This window comes from Nelumbo nucifera, chromosome 1, assembly GCF_055504915.1.
Source record: "Nelumbo nucifera cultivar China Antique chromosome 1, China Antique-T2T, whole genome shotgun sequence".
NCBI classification, from domain to species: Eukaryota; Viridiplantae; Streptophyta; class Magnoliopsida; order Proteales; family Nelumbonaceae; genus Nelumbo; species Nelumbo nucifera.
Window position 1 is genome coordinate 99,714,312 of NC_142649.1, and position 17,116 is coordinate 99,731,427.

At 37.8% G+C, this 17,116-nt stretch overlaps 1 protein-coding gene across 4 annotated transcripts in view; it reads right to left on the bottom strand.

Moving 5' to 3' along the window:
* The window catches only part of LOC148803610 (uncharacterized), a 128,596-nt gene that overhangs the window by 59,276 nt on the left and 52,204 nt on the right, over positions 1-17,116 (bottom strand). For 2 of the 4 annotated variants that reach the window (XM_088890067.1, XM_088890053.1), the window contains one exon: positions 7,454-7,836. The exons of the other annotated variants lie outside the window; for them this stretch is intronic. The gene's annotated coding sequence lies outside the window, so the exon portion shown is untranslated. Of the gene's footprint in view, positions 1-7,453; positions 7,837-17,116 lie in introns of those variants that run through there. 4 annotated transcript variants of the gene reach the window in all.

Consider the following 17,116-nt stretch of genomic DNA (forward strand, 5'->3'; position numbering starts at 1 on the left):
TAAATTAGTATAATATTGGAAAAAGGAAATTATTGGTTAGTATATATTAGAAATTATAAAATAAATTAGTATAATTCTATAAGTAAACCATATAAAAAGAAAATACATCATTTAATAAATTTCAAAATTACACAAGTACAATAAATTTTCCAAAATTTTCATAAAGTTAGATTTTTTAATATTAAAGACAATTTAGTGTAGATTTAGAAATTTACCATGTGGTTAATACTCAATATATCCTTTTGATCATTTCTATCATCAAATTGAATATTGGGTTGACAGGGACAATGTTTTCAAAACTGGATCAAACCAGATGGTTAGACTTGAAGAATTGGGATATGGACACCGTTTCACCTCAAAAATGCTTTTTCTTCAAAAACCGTTTATTTGTTTAGCGAACCGCTAACCTAGGCGGTCGAACCATCAAATCGGGCAACAATTTTTAGCCTTTTTTTGTTTTTCTAATTTTTTATTTTTTTGTCAAAGCGGGTCATCCATTTAAACTGAATAGATAGACCGTTCGACCCTAAAACGGTTCCCTATCCAGTCCAATTTTAAAAACCTTAGATAGGGAGTGGGTGCCTTTCCTTAAGCTTGGCTTGGTGTGTGGCATGGCCTGGTCCAAGGTCCAACCCATGGAGTAGCCCGACCCTTGGCACGACATGGCCCATGCTGGCTTGAGTCATGGGTCGTGCCGAGCTGACCCCCCAAATTATCCTAGAGGAGTGAGGCATGGCCCAGGACGCCTCGTGGGTCAGCACAGTATGACTTGCACTTTGTGCAAGCCACATACGGGTCGTGTTGTGCCGAACCAGCATGACCCAATTTACACCTCTACTTGAACCTGCCCAATACTAGGAACGAGGCCGGGAAGTTCAAGGATTCTCCATCCTTGATGAGGAGTGGGGTGCATTGCCCTTGAACTCGCCCGACATTGAAGAGTGGTTACCTGGGGATGGGGTGGGGATGGGGTAGAATGTCTTGACTATGGGGCAGGGAAAGGGATGGAGTGCCCTGCCTTTAACCCACCCCGTTGTCATTCCTATATAATTGTTAATTATTAGTGGAATTAATAAAAATGTTAGCTTTTGTAATTATTTTTATTTATTTAAAAATAATAAAAAGAATAAAAATTATTATAATTACTACAAATTATTAATAAAACTAAATTTATTAAAAAAAATTATTCATTTTCAATTAACAATAATTATTTTTTATAAATCAATATTAAATGAAAAATAAAATTATTAAATCTTTTAGATTTTTCCATACATCACACGGGTCCCTACTAGTATAATAGTAAAAAGGAAGAAGGATAGCAAGTTTACTGGCCCTAAAGAAAACATTGTCAGATTTGATATAAAAAGAGTTTTGATAAATAACATCTTATTTGCTAGTGATTTGAGTTTATTTGTCAGTTGATTTTTCGATATTATGTATTTTCTATATCATAGTGGAAACATGGTACTCAGACGTCATGACTGATGTACATGAATTCTCATTAATTGCCTCTTATACACGTAGCCATTTTGATATTCAATGGCTCCCATCCTTTTCCTTTGCCTTGACCTCCTCAACTTCACTCACAAGGTTTGCTAGCTGTTTGATAATTGTCTTCCTGTTTTCTCTTGACTAGAGGCATATAGTAGCTACCGAAGCTTCCGTTATGTCTATGTCGGGTCAAGGTAAACCCGAACTACATAATCCAATTTTAAAGCATCATAAGTCAAAAGTAATTCAGACCCTAAGCACCATAAGAATGGGTGATACAATTGCTTCATTTCAATGGGGAATGGGTGATACAGCCACTTAGAACTTGGAAGATATCTTTTATATATACATGGAATACTCCTGCGGGTAGATTTCCACGTGAGACCCTCCACAAGGACCTGTTGTTGCTTTGTTTTAGAGCCTCATCATAATGGTTTGACTTTCAACAAAGAGACCCACCACAGCACTGTCAAGGCCAACGGTGATGGTCAACAAGTTAAAGTGGGCAGCACTTGAGTCCGGACTTCTATCTGGGCAAGAGTTCTTGCACGCACCATTCTACTTCCCGCTCCTCTCTCTCATCACATGCCCACACTGACCCAAACCTTTTTCACTCTCTCTTCCTCTCCGACTGGCGGAAACCAACAGTCATCACCGACCACTGGTTGGCCTTACAAATGCAATTTGTATCATAAGGTTACCAACCACTGGTTGGTAAGGTCTAGTTGTTTGCATAAGAGATTTGTGGGGTTATGGGTTACTGTGTATCCCTACGGAGCCAAATTCACTTTTTACTTGGGGTTAAATCCAGGGTTAAGGAGTGAAATTGCTATGCAATTATACACCCAGGCAAGGTTAATTGCTGAATGAAGACACTTAGTGTTGATATCATCACTAGTAGTTTGACCAATATGATTGATGAATGAAAGTTGGGGTTCTATCGTGGCCGTGTCAGTTAATGTGTTTGATCATCGTGTAAGTGAACTAGTAGTGCGATTTTATCGCAGATAGAATGTCAGCCATTGGGTATTTCAAGTATTTATGTTGGGTACCTATTGGGATTTATCATGATCTAGCATTAGCACAAGCATAGTAAACTTTATTGCAGATTGTCTCGACAGCTAAACATTATCAAGTGCGAAAAAAATGACATAGAGCATGAATGAGCTGTGAGGTGAGTATTAGGGTACATATTTGTAGAAAATGGAAGTTGAGCTATTTTTTGTAGGGAGATGCAGTTTTGCTACCCATACAAGGATCGGGGGTTGCTACTGCTGGGTTCTCTACCAATAACATTCTTTCCAAGCATAAGGAGAAAGCTCCAAATGTTGTTTATAAAAGAATGCTTGAGAATGACTAGGAATGACAATGGGACGGATTCGGGGCGGGGATTATATTCCTCGTCTTCGATCCCGATTATGAAATTAATCCCCGTTCTCATCCTTGATCCCCGTTGGGGATAAAATTTGTCCTCCATCCTCCATCCCTGATGGGGATGGGTTCCCTATAGGGATCGAATCCCCGAAATTTTGTTAGATAATAGTATTTATTTGAAAAATAAATTTATTTAAAATAAATCAAAATTTTAAACTATAAATACTTTTTTAAATATGTTTTGATATATATATATATATAATATAATAATATACTTAATATATAATATAAATAATATATATACATAATCGGGGGCGGGCAGGGCAGAGACCTCAATCCCCATCCCCGACCCCGACCCCAACCCCATCGGGTTGGGGAGTCGGGTCCCTGTCGGGGATGGGGAAAATTGCCATCCCTAAGAATGATTGCTTAATCGCCGCCAAGCATTTCAACAAATAGAATGCTTGGGAATAACATATTTATTGTTTACAAAAGTGAAAATATTATTTAACAAACTTTTGAGAATTAAATTTTTAGTTGATTTTTAATGTTAAAAATTAGAAATAGAAATAGAAAAAATGATATAATAATTCTAATGTAACAGTTGCATATGTTTTGTGTCTTGGACTATAATAGAAAATAAAATAATAATGGCTTTGTACATGTATTAATTTGTAAAAATCCATATAATTTGTGTAATATTTATATATCCCGTTATATTAATTGTAATATATTTTTCCATATATACCATTAAAATATACAATTCCAATGTGTTTATATATTATTTATAGTTATTTTGACATTAACCTTATTACTAATAACATATTTATGAAATTTGTGTACAAGTATTTCCATATTTTTCATATGTGTTGAGTGATGACACTTGAATCTTAATTTGACAATATACTACAATGACTTTCTATAAGGATGCTAGACTAATTAGAGGTAGATTATTACTACTATTGAGTGATGACACTTTGGATGAAGCAAAAACTAAGAAAAATGAGGTGATGAAATGCCGTGGCCAGGGATTAAACACGGGTTGCCCACACGACAGGCATGAATACTTACCACTATACTACAAGGACGTTATTATACATACTTCATGATTATTTCAAAAAAAAATCAAGTGACCAATTTCTTTTCATACAAAGAATCAATCCTTTGGATTCACGATAAACGTCCATAAAACAAATAAAAAGTTAGAAAGTGCCCCATACACCTTCGAACATCACATGTTTTCTAGTAATCAACACCAAGTTGGCAGAGCCATTGCCAAAGTCTAGGGGTGCAAGTTGGGTCGGGGTTTCCTGATTTAATTATTTCAACTATTATGGTTTATGGCCCGGGTAAAAATATGATGATGGAAAAGATGAAACTGGAAAAGCTTTGATAAATCAAAAACTCTTTTTAATATTTATGAATACCATCTAATTCCTTACCAGTTTTATGATACCGGTTGATTGGTTAAGAATTTTTTCAATATTATATTTTTCAGTGTTATAGTCGAATTCTATCGAATATATTTGAAATATGATAAATTCTCTACCAAACCCAATCAAAATTACATCCCTAGTTGCACTATAACCAGTACGGTTTTCTTTAAAGTTCCATTTTTTTTTTTTTTTTTTGGGGGGGGGGGGGGGTAGGTGTTGTCATTGAGACTGCGTTTGGATTCAGTGTAAAACATCATCAGTGTAAAAATACATTGATGACGTTTTACACTGAACCAGAAAGTGATCGTTGTTTTTTTGAAAATAGTGATGGGTGGAACAATGTAAAGTTTTACATCGATAAAATTGATATAGTTTTTACATTGATTATCGATGTAAAACTCTAGAGCTGATGAGGTTTTACATATATTATCGACGTAAAACTACACTCCATCCAAATGCATACAAAACTGAACCAGAGTGTAGTTTTACGTCGATAATAATTACACCCTCTTTCCAAATACATACAAAACCAAACCGATGTAAAATTTACATATGTTCTTGATTTACATCACATCCAAATGCAGCCTGAAGTTCAAATACTCATCCCGTGGGCCAGCATAGCTCAACATGATATGGGCCATGCTAGGCCTGGGACGTTACTGTAGCAACAGGGCAATTCTTATTAATTTTTATTTTCAACTTTATTAAACTATTTAATTCCAATTGCATTGTATTCTTCTAATTTAATTTTATTATTTCATATATAAATAATTGTATACATCAAAATTCATATAGAATAAAATTAATTTTTTTTTTCAATTTTTGTCAATTTTGTTGATTTATTTTAAAATTTTCATCTTTTTTTAAATGTGTCTCTCACAGCCTAACCCACAACAGGACCCGACCTAGCATGGGCCTGACCTATGAAGGGTTTCAAGTTAGGCAAGCACGGCCCACCCAAGCCCACATGTCGGCACAACACAACCCGCTATAGCATGGGTAGCTTGCAAAATCATGTTGTGCTAGCACAACACAACCTACTTTAAATGCCCTGCCCAAACCCCTATTTGAATAAAAATAGGTGAAAGACAAACAAATCTGAAATGGTAAAAAGGCAGGGTCGGGTTTTGCCTACCCCATTCCCAACCCTAAACTTAAATGCCCTGCCACAAACCCCAGTAGGGCTAGAAGTCCTAATCCCATCCCTGACCCCTTGAGGAATGGGGATCCCAACAGTCCTCCTAAACATGGCTTTAGCTTACAACATTTGCCTACAGAAGATCCTAGCAGTCCTCTATGCTGTTGGAGAATGCTCTCCACATGACACGTAAGCCCACATTTCTAATAGACTAACGGGGTTAGTAGCGACTAGACCTGTTCATGGGCCAGGTAGCCCGACCGGCCAGCTTGACCCCTCGGACGGGCTTGCACATGGATTTTAGCCTATGGGCTTGACCTCGGGCCTAAAAGTGAGGCCCAACTTGACATTTTGTAATTTCTTCTAAACCCTAAATTCCTAGACGACTAACCTTTTACCATTCTCTCTTTTCATATTCTATCTTCTCTCCTCATTCTCACTCTCAAGAGCCAGCACAAACCCAGGCAGGCAGCCACCGTTCTTAGTCTCAGAGGCGAGCGTAGGCACCGGTCGTCTCTCTCTCTTCGGCGGTGAGTCCTTCTCTCTCTCTCCTTCTCTCTCGCACGCGCGCACACCACCTGTCCTCTTTCTCTCTCTCTCATCTCTTTCATAGTTCTTGTTCTCACTTGCACTGTCGCACATTCTCAGGAACCAGCAAACTCAGGCACTGGCGCCAACCACGCCACTAGTGAACTCCTTTGTCCCTCTCTCCGGTGGTGAGTCTTGCACTTCTCAACTTTGTACAAGTCATGCATTTCAGCCTCTGTTACTCTGTAGTTTGTACAAGTTGTTAGGTTGAGCTTCGGGCTTTTTAAGAGGGCTGGGCTCGGGCCCAAGTTATAGGCCCGTTGGTCGGACCGGGCTCGGGGTTGGGCCTAAAAAAATTCTGTTGATGAAGAGCAAAAGCCCGGCCCGGCCGATGAACAGGTCTAGTAGTGACGGGGTGTCATTATATGTTTTATTTTAATGCAATATATATATTGTTTTGGATAGTGTTTAATCTTGAAAGACTCTTCCCACTAACAAACTCTTCCCACTAACAAATATATTGTTTAGGAGAGTGTTTTTAACTAAGTAAATTGTTCAATGTTGTGGAATGTCAATAGTAAGCTTGTTTTTTTTAGTAAATAAGGCCCATTTGCGCTTCAATTCTCCCATTTTTCATTATTAGAATTCATCCTGAAAAGAATGAATTCTATGAATTTTCCAGATTCTAAAAAAGAGTAAAGCGTTTGGAATTACCTATTTCTTCTTTTTGTTTTTTCTTTCTCAGAGTTGTTTTGTTTCTTCTTTTCTTAGAGTTGTTTTCTCTGACAATGATAACTAGAGTGGTTTTCTCCAGCACAGTTGTCAATATTTTCTAAATACCACCAGCCACTAGCAATAGTCGTTAGAGCTTCACAAGCAATAATCCTCAGTGATTTTCTCTCAGTTCTTATTCTCAGAGTTGTTTTCTCCGGCAGTAATCGTCAATGTGGTTTTCTCTTGATGATGGAGAGAAGACCATGTGCAATTGTCACACCGGCAAGAAGCTTTCCCAGTTCTTCATTGTTCCTCACCGCCAGAAGAACATGCCTGGGGATGATCATTTTTCCTGTTGTCTCGTTCTGCGTTGTCTCGTTCTAAAAGTGAAGATAACTTCTTTTAAGTTTTTTTAGTCTATTTAGTTTTACCGTATGTTTTATTGGAAATAAGGAAGCTGATTTACTGTAAAATAAAAGGCTCATATTTTGCCCCACCATTTCATAATTCGTTGTTTTAAATCGGAGGTCCAATTTATTATCAACCACTACCATGAAGCTAAAGGATTATGTAGAATTGCTTCACTCATTTACATAACCATTATCTAATATATAATTTTCTTTCATCTTTGTAAATAATTATTTTTTAGTCTTTAACTTGTACCTAAAAATTAATTAATGGGTTTTATTTGCCGAGCCTCCACATGCTTAAATTATGAGAATTCATACCATATAAATGAATTCTGTAACTTCATTTTTTTCCTCCTATTTTATATGTAAAGAACCAGAAATATATAAAACCTTCGGTGAATCACCGTAACTTCATTTTTTTCCCTTAAAAATACATTTTTAGAAAGCATCCAATGCATCACATGAGTCACCGCTAGTAAATAAGAATGAAATAAAAGAACATGGATATCAGCATGGCACAAATACATTATTATCACAACACTTATTTAATGAGTTTTTATTTGCTAAAAAAACACATAATAGCATATATAACACATATAATAATGTAAGCAAAAGCAAGTGTAACTTAACCTTTTCAAATATAGAAGCATATTTTTCATTTTCACAGATGGGCTTGGAAATGTTTCGGAGAAGCTCCAAAGCAGTCTTAAGAAGGATAATGCTTGATATCAACACCTGTCTCCTTCTAACATTATCAACACCATAGGCCACATTGAAAATTTTGTTAGCTTTGAAACAGTAGTCACAGAAGACCCTATCTTGAATGGCATCATGGACCAGTTCATCACCTCTATAAATATTAGAAGTATGCAGCTTCCAGAATACAGCCACTTAAAAACTTCTTTCTCTATAACACTATCTATGCACTATTTTCAAGAAATTCTGCTTACCAGTTTCTTTAGTGTAAGCAACTTAAATATTATTATAGCAGAGTTCTATTTGTGGAGTCATGTTGTTTCATGTTATATCTTCAGAAAACATTTGATGAAAACAAATATACATGTATTTTATGAGAAAATGTGAAAGATCACTTCCAAACTACAAGTACGACCTTGTCTTTGGTAATAAAATCAAATCATGGGAAGGCCCTTGGTTGAGGACTCTTCTTTGAAAGATCACTTCCAAACTATATTCATCGTTCCTTCTCTTAAAAATAAAACTATTTCTGTGCTTTTTATCCCCTAATCTCCTATGGCTTTAAATGGAACTTTGGCCTTGTGAAGAAAACCTTTACAACTCAGAGATTCCTCTTGTTTCTAGCCTTTTGCATGTGTTAAATGGCGTTACTCTAGATCCCCTTGAACGGGAACAAACTCAAACGCTCTCGGATTAGATCTAAATTCCAACTTCAAATCAAATCCAAAGGATGGAGAGTTAGAACAATGTTAAAGATTGTTTTCTAGTTAAGATTCGATATGGAGAAAAGACGAGGAAATACACTTTTCAACAAGGATTCCAGCTTCACAACCACTCTCTAAAAGCCCATGAGTGCTCACCACAAATTTATGCCTATGATTTTTGAAATCCCACAAAGCCACCAAAACATTATGCCACCGCATTGTGGTAAGTATGCATGAGCTAACAAATAAGCTTGGAACGATGGATTATGACTTTGAACTACTGTTAACATTCCTTAGATAGACATGCATTGTATCATCCCACTATTCCTCAATCACTACAAGTTTGACCTTGTCTTAGGTAATAAAATCAAATCAAGGGAAGGCCCTTGGTTGATGACTCTCCATTGAAAGATCATTTCCACCCCATCTTCATCGTTCCTTCTCTTAAAAATAAAACTACTTTTGAGCTTTTTAACCCCTAGTCTCCTTTGGTCCTAGATGGAATTTTGGTCTAGTGAAGAAAACCTTTTCAACTCTGAAATTGCTCTTGTTTCTAACATTTTGCATGTGTTAAATGGTGTTACTCTAGATCCTCCAAAATGGGAAAAAATTCAAACGCTCTAGGATTACCTCTAAAATCCAACTTCCATTCAAATCCAAGGGACGAAGAGTTAGAACAAACTCAGAGATTGTTTTCTAATTATGATTCGATATGTAGTAAGGATGAGGAAATACACCTTTCAATAAGGATTCCCCAAACTAGAGATTTCCAAGATTTTGACCAAGTTTCCTTAAGAGAGACCATACATGATGCGATAAGGAAATAGGGATAGAGCACTATGAATAGCCCTCCAAGGAGAAGTTAATGTATCTACGCACATAACTCCAGCATCCCAACCATTCTCTGAGAGCCCATGAGTGCTCACCACAAATTTATGCTTATGATTTTCGAAATCCAACAAAGCCACCAAAACATTATATCACCGCGTTGTGGTAAGTATGCATGGGCTAACAAATACAGGTTGGAATGATGGATTATGACATAGAACTACTCTTGACTTTCCTCCGATAGACAACCAGTGTATCCTCCCACTATTCCTCAATCACTTCAAGTTTGACCTTGTCATTGGTAATAAAATCAAATCATGGGAAGGCCCTTGGTTGAGGACTCTCCATTGAAAGATAACTACCACCCGATCTTCATCGTTCCTTCTCTTAAAAATAAAACTACTTTTGAGCTTGTTAACCCCTAGTCTCCTTTGGCATTAGATTGAACATTGGGCTAGTGAAGAAAACCTTTTCATCTCTGAAATTGCCCTTGCATCTAGCCTTTTAGATGTGTTAGATGGCGTTACTCAACATCCTCTTAAATGGGAACAAATTTAAACGCTCTGGTCCATACATGATGCGATAAGGAAATAGGGGAAAAGTACTATGAATAGCCCTCCAAGGAGAAGTTAATGTATCTATGCACATAACTCCAGTATCCAAACCATTCTCTGGGAGCCCATTAGTGTTCACCACAAATTTAGGCCTACGAATTTCGATATCCCAAAAAGCCGCCAAAACATTATGCCACCGGTTTGTGGTAAGTATACATGAGCTAACAAAAAACGGTTGGAATGATGGACTACAACACATAACAACTCTTGACTTTCCTCCGATAGACATCCAGTGTATCCTCCCAATATTCCTCAATCATTACACAAGTTTTACCTTGTCTTTGGTAATAAAATTGAATCATGGGAAGGCCATTGGTTGAGGACTGTCCATTGAAAGATAACTTCCACCCTATCATCATCGTTACTTCTCTTGAATATAAAATTATTTCTGAAGATTTTATCACCAGGTCTCCTTTGACTTCAGATGGAACTTTGGGCTAGTGAAGAAAAACTTTTCAACTCTGAAATTACTCTTGTTTCTAGCCATTTGCATGTGTTAGAGGTCATTATTCTAGATCCTATTAAAAGGGAACAAATTCAAACGCTCTTTGATTTCTTTTAAGATCCAAATTTCAATCAAATCCAAGTGATGAAGAGTTAGAAGAAACTTAGAGATTGTTTCTAACTAAGATTCGATACGGTGTAAGGACGAGGAAATACACCGTTCAACAAGGATTCCCCAAACTACAGATCTTCAAAGAATTAGACCTTCTTTCCATACGAGGGACCATACATGTTGCGTTAAGGAAATAGGGGAGGAGTACTATGAATTACCCTCAAGGAAAAGTAAATGTATCCATGCACATAACTCCAGCATCCCAACCATTCTCAGACAGCACACGAGTGCTCACCACAAATTTATGCCTATGATTTTCGATATCCCACAAATCCGCCGAAACATTATGCCTCCGGGTTATGGAAAGTACACATGAGCTAACAATTTGAGGTTGGAATAATGGACTACGACACATAACAACTCTTGACTTTCCTCCGGTAGGCATCTAGTGTATCCTCCCAAAATTCCTCAACCATTACAAGTTTGACCTTGTCTTTGGTAATAAAATCAAATCATGGGAAGGACCTTGGTTGAGGACTCTCCATTGAAAGATCACTTCCACCCTATCTTCATCGTTTCTTCTATTAAATATAAAACTATTTCTGAACATTTTATCACCTTGTCTCCTTTGACTTTAGAGGGAAATTTGGGCCAGTGAAAAAAAAAACTTTTCAACTCTGAAATTACTCTTGTTTCCAGCCATTTGCATGTGTTAGATGGCGTTATTCTAGATCCTGTTAAATGGGAACAAATTCAAACGCTCTTGGATTTCTTTTAAAGATTGTTTTCTAACTAAGATTCGATATGGAGTAAAAACAAGGAAATACATCATTCAACAAGGATTCCCCAAACTAGAGATCTTCCAAGAATTTGACCTTATTTCCATACGAGGGACCATATATGCGTTGAGGAAATAGGGTAAGAGTACTATGAATTGCCCTCCAAGTAAATGTATCTATGCACATAACTCCAACCATTCTCTGGGAGCCCATGAGTGCTCACCACAAATTTATGCCTACGATTTTCGATATCCCACAAAGCCGCCAAACCATTATGCCATCGGGTTGTGGTAAGTATGCATGAGCTAACAAATAAAGGTTGGAATGATGGACTACGACACAGAACAACTCGACTTTCCTCCGATAGACATCCAGTGTATCCTCCCAATGTTCCTCAATCCTTACAAGTTTGACCTTGTCTTTGGTAATAAAATCAAATCATGGGAAGGCCCTTGGTTGAGCACTCTCCATTGAAAGATCACTTCCACCCTATCTTCATCATTTCTTCTCTTAAATATAAAACTATTTCTGAGCATTTTATCACCTTGTCTCCTTTGGCTTTAGATGGAACTTTGGGCTAGTGAAGAAAAACTTTTCAACTCTGAAATTACTCTTGTTTCTAGACATTAGCATGAGTTAGATGGCGTTATTCTAGATCCTCTTAAATGGGAACAAATTCAAACGCTCTTGGATTTCTTTTAAAATCCAACTTTCAATCAAATACACCGTTCTTGTTTTCTAACTATGATTTGATATGGAGTAAGAAAGAGGAAATACACCGTTCAACAATGATTCCCCAAACTAGAGATCTTCCAAGAATTTGACCTTGTTTCCATATGAGGGACCATATATATTGCGTTAAGGAAATAGGGGAAGAGTACTATGAATTGCCCTCCATGTAAATGTATCTATGCACATAACTCCAGCATCCCGACCATTCTCTGGGAGCCCAGGAGTGCTCACCACAAATTTATGCCTATGATTTTCGATATCCCACAAAACCGCCAAAACATTATGCCACCGGGTTGTGGTAAGTATGCATGAGCTAACAAATAAAGGTTGGAATGATGTACTATGTCACAAAACTACTCTTGACTTTCCTTCGATAGACATCCATTGTATCCTCCCACTATTCCTCAATCACTACAAGTATGACCTTGTCTTTGGTAATAAAATCAAATCATGGGAAGGCCCTTGGTTGAGGACTCTCCATTGAAAGATCACTTCCAACCTATCTTCATCGTTCCTTCTCTTAAAAAAAATAACTATTTCTGAGCTTTTTATCCCCTAGTCTCCTTTGGCTTTATATGGAACTTTGGGCTAGTGAAGAAAACCTTTACAACTCTGAAATTGCTCTTGTTTCTAGCCTTTTGCATGTGTTAGATGGCGTTACTCTAGATCCTCTTGAATGGGAACAAATTCAAATGCTCTCGTATTTGTTCTAAATTCCCACTTCCAATCAAATCCAAAGGATGAAGAGTTAGGACAATATTTTTTTTTTTTTGATAATTGAAATGATTTTATAAAACCGAAATAGACAATAGTACAAAGTCCTCAAGGAAAGGTACGAGTTGCAACCTCTCTGGGCTAGTTAAGTACAGATTTCCAAATTAATGACAACTTACATAGAAGCACAAAAAAGATCTTCCCTAGAAACCCCCCTTTTGCCTTAAGCATCAGCCAAAGAATTAGCAGACCTACTAACCCATTTTACCTCAACTCTCATATTACTGGTTAACCACTTTACTTTTTTTATGAGATCTTTGTAGCCCCAAATGGTGGTATCCAAGTTTAGGAGCCACCTGGTTACCACCTGAGAGTACCCTTCAACTAGGAGATGCTCCACCCCAAGCTGGTTGGCGATCTGAATTCTTTGTATTACAGCAAGGATTTCTGCCCTTGTGGAATCCCCCACTCCCACCGGTCCTGAGAATAGGGAAATTATGTTGCTGTCCTTATTTCTCAGGATACCCCCTATACCTGAAGACCCGGGGTTGCCTTGGCTACTTCCATCAAAATTCAACTTGATGACACCTTCCAAAGGTGGAATCCATTCTGACAGAATTCTATCATTCTTTGTTGAAGTGTTAGCTATTACTAGCCAATTTCTCCACAAATAAAAGTCATCAAAGAGATCCACAATTTTCAGCCAATGGATTGCTCTTGTTAGGATACAATCCTTTTTTTCATTTAACCCTCTTTCCTTCTCTATGAAAATTCTTGCATTCCTTTCCTCCCAAATAGTCCACAGAGTGGCTGCCCTGACACATTTCCACATGACCTTACCTCTTCTTCTGTGCCAAACAAAGACAGATGGGTTGAATAACAAGCTTAAATCAGAAGGCAAAGACCACCTACATCCAAATAAACAAAGGCTCCACCTCCATATAGCTGTAGCAAAGGAACAGGAGATCAGCAAATGGACACAGTCCTCATTCTCGGCCTTACACAAGGAACACCAATTTGGGGAAAGACAAAGCGAGGGTCTCTTTTTCTGTAAGTTTTCCAAAGTATTGATCTTCCCATAGAAGACTTCCCAGCAGAATACATCAATTTTTGGGGGAATAGGTCGCGCCCGGAATTCTTTGACAGGGATTCCTTGGGAAAAGGGGTTAGAACTGAGGGATTTTAGAAAAGAAGAGCAAGTAAAAGTACCTTTTGGAGGAGTCCAAACCCTTTGACTAAAAGAAATGGGGGCCAAGCAAACGGATTCTAGTATATGAATTAGCCCAATAACACAGTTTGATTCACCATCCCTTAACCCTCTACGAAATCCAAAGTCCCAGTTTAAAGATAAGGGGTTTAACGGGCTCGGGAGAAAAGTTGCAATTGGCTCATATTTGTGAAGGGAAATGGAATAGAGCGAGGGGAAAACAATCTTTGAGGGGTTGAGTACCCACCCAAATATCCTCGCAAAACAGAATAGCATTACCAGAACAAGCATCATACCTGATGAATTTGAGGAAGTGAGGGAGAATACCATGTATAGCCTTCCAAGGTGTAGTAAGGGTAGCTCGGCGAGATATCCCGGAATCCCAACCATTTCCTGCACAACCATGAATGTTTGCCACCACCTCATGCCATAATCTCTCTCTCTCTCTCGGGGCCATCTCCATAGCCACTTCCCAAAAGGGTTACATTCTTCAGCACTATGTTCCCTATCCCTAAACCCCCTTCTACCTTTGGTTTGTTAACTATCTCCCATCTGATCAAGTGATCATTTTTCACCTCTCCTAGTTCCCATAGAGTTAGGACAATATTAGAGATTGTTTTCTAGTTAAGATTCAATATGGAGAAAAGACGAGGAAATACACCTTTCAACAAGGATTCCCCAAACTAGAGATCTTCCAAGAATTTGACCTTGTTTCCTTACGAGAGACCATACATGATGCGATAAGGAAATAGGGGAAGAGTACTATGAATAGCCCTCCAAGGAGAAGTTAATGTAACTATGCACATAACTCCAGCATCCCAACCATTCTCTGAAAGCCCAAGAGTGCTCGCCACAAATTTAAGCCTATGATTTTCGATATCCCACAAAACTGCCAAAACATTATGCCACCGCATTGTGGAAAGTATGCATGAGCTAACAAATAATGGTTGGAATGATGGATAATGACACATAACTACTCTTGACTTTCCTTCGATAGCCATCCAGTGTATCCTCCCACTATTCCTCAATCACTACAAGTTTGACCTTGTCTTAGGTAATAAAATCAAATCATGGGAAGGCCCTTAGTTGAGGACTCTCCATTGAAAGATCACTTCCACCCCATCTTCATCGTTCCTTCTCTTAAAAATAAAACTATTTCTGTGCTTTTTATCCCCTAGTCTCCTTTGCCCTTAAATGGAACATTGGACGAGTGAAGAAAACCCTTTCAACTCTGAAATTGCTCTTGTTTCTAGGCTTTTGCATGTGTTAGATGGCGTTACTCTAGATCCTCTTAAATGGGAAGAAATTCAAACGCTGTCGAATTTCTTCTAAAATCCAACTTCCAATCAAATCCAAGGGATGAAGAGTTAGAACAAGCTTAGAGATTGTTTTCTAATTATGATTCGATATGGAGAAAAGACGAGGAAATACACCTTTCAACAAGGATTCCCCAAACTAGAGATCTTCCAAGAATTTGACCTTGTTTCCATATGAGAGACCATACATGATGCAATAAGGAAATAGGGGTAGAGTATTATGAATAGCCCTCCAAGGAGAAGTTAATTTATCTATGCACATAACTCCAGCATCCCAACCATTCTCTGAGAGACCATGAGTGCTCACCACAAATTTATGCCTATGATTTTCGAAATCCCACAAAGTCGTCAAAACATTATGCCACTGTATTGTGGTAAGTATGCATGAGCTAACAAATACAGGATGGAATGATGGATTATGACATAGAACTACTCTTGACTTTCCTATGATAGACATCTAGTGTATCCTCCCACTATTCCTCAATCACTACAAGTTTGACCTTGTCTTTGGTAATAAAATCAAATCATGGGAAGGCCCTTGGTTGAGGACTCTCCATTGAAAGATCACTTCCACCCTATCTTAATCGTTCCTTCTCTTAAAAATAAAATTATTTCTGAACTTTTTATCCCCTCGTCTCCCTTGGCTTTAGATTGAACTTTGGACTAGTGAAGAAAACATTTTCAACTCTAAAATTGCTCTTGTTTCTTGCCTTTTGCATCTGTTAGATGGCGTTACTCTAGATCCTCTTAGATTTGATGGTCATTTGTGAGACACCAGTCCTATTTGAGGAGATAAAGGGGCACTAGGTCTCTTTTGTTTTTTTTTTTTTTTTTTTTTTTGCAAAACATCACGAGGGTTGATACTTCCATTTAAAACTACCCAACAAAAGCCACTACATTTGTGGGATAGGTGCAGGCTAGAACTCTCAACATGTCACAAGAATGGACCTGGGGAGGGGAATGACCCTAACAAACATTTTAAAATAGAAACCACCAGAAAACCTACTTGAGGAGTTAGGAACCCAAATTTGTTTATCCCCAACAAATCTATCAATGACTACAAGTATGACCTTGTCTTTGGTAATAAAATCAAATCTTGGGAAGCCCTAGGTTGAGGAGTCCCCATTGAAAGATCACTTCCACTCCATCTTCGTTGTTTCTTCTCTTATATGCAAACCTATTTCTGAGCTTGTTATCCCCTTGTCTCCTTTGGGTTTAGCTGAAACATTGGGCTAAAGAAGAAAACCTTATGAACTATGAAATTGCTCTTGTTTCTAGCCATTTGCATGTGTTAGATGGGGTTACTCTTGTTCCTCTTTGATTGGATGGTCTTTTGTGGGACACCAGTCCTACAGAGTGGTATAAGGGCCAGCTAGGTCTTTTGTTTGTTGCAAAATGTCATGGGTGTTGATACTTCCATTGAAAACATCCCAACAAAAAGTACTAACTTTTGGGGGAATAGGTGGACACCAAAACTCTCAATATGTCGCAACTCACAAGGATAGACTCAGTGTGGGGAGTGACCCTAACCAACATATTAAAAGAGGAACTACAAGAAAACATATCTTAATAGTTAGGAACCCATATTCGTTTATCCCCAACTGAGCTATCAAGAACCACCCCATCCAACAAATTCAAAAACCTAGAAGTGTGAATAAATTCAAGCTTTCTCGCATTTCTCCTAAAATCCAACTTTCAACCCAAAGTTGATCTCTTTTTAAGATTAGTGATGGCATAGAGAAAAGGAAACACACATTTCAACAAGGATTCTCCAAGCTAGCGATCTTCCAAGAATTTAACCTTGTTGCCAAGCAAGATATCATTGATGATGCGATTAAGAAATGGGGAAAGAGTGCTATGAATTGCCTTCGACGAAGAA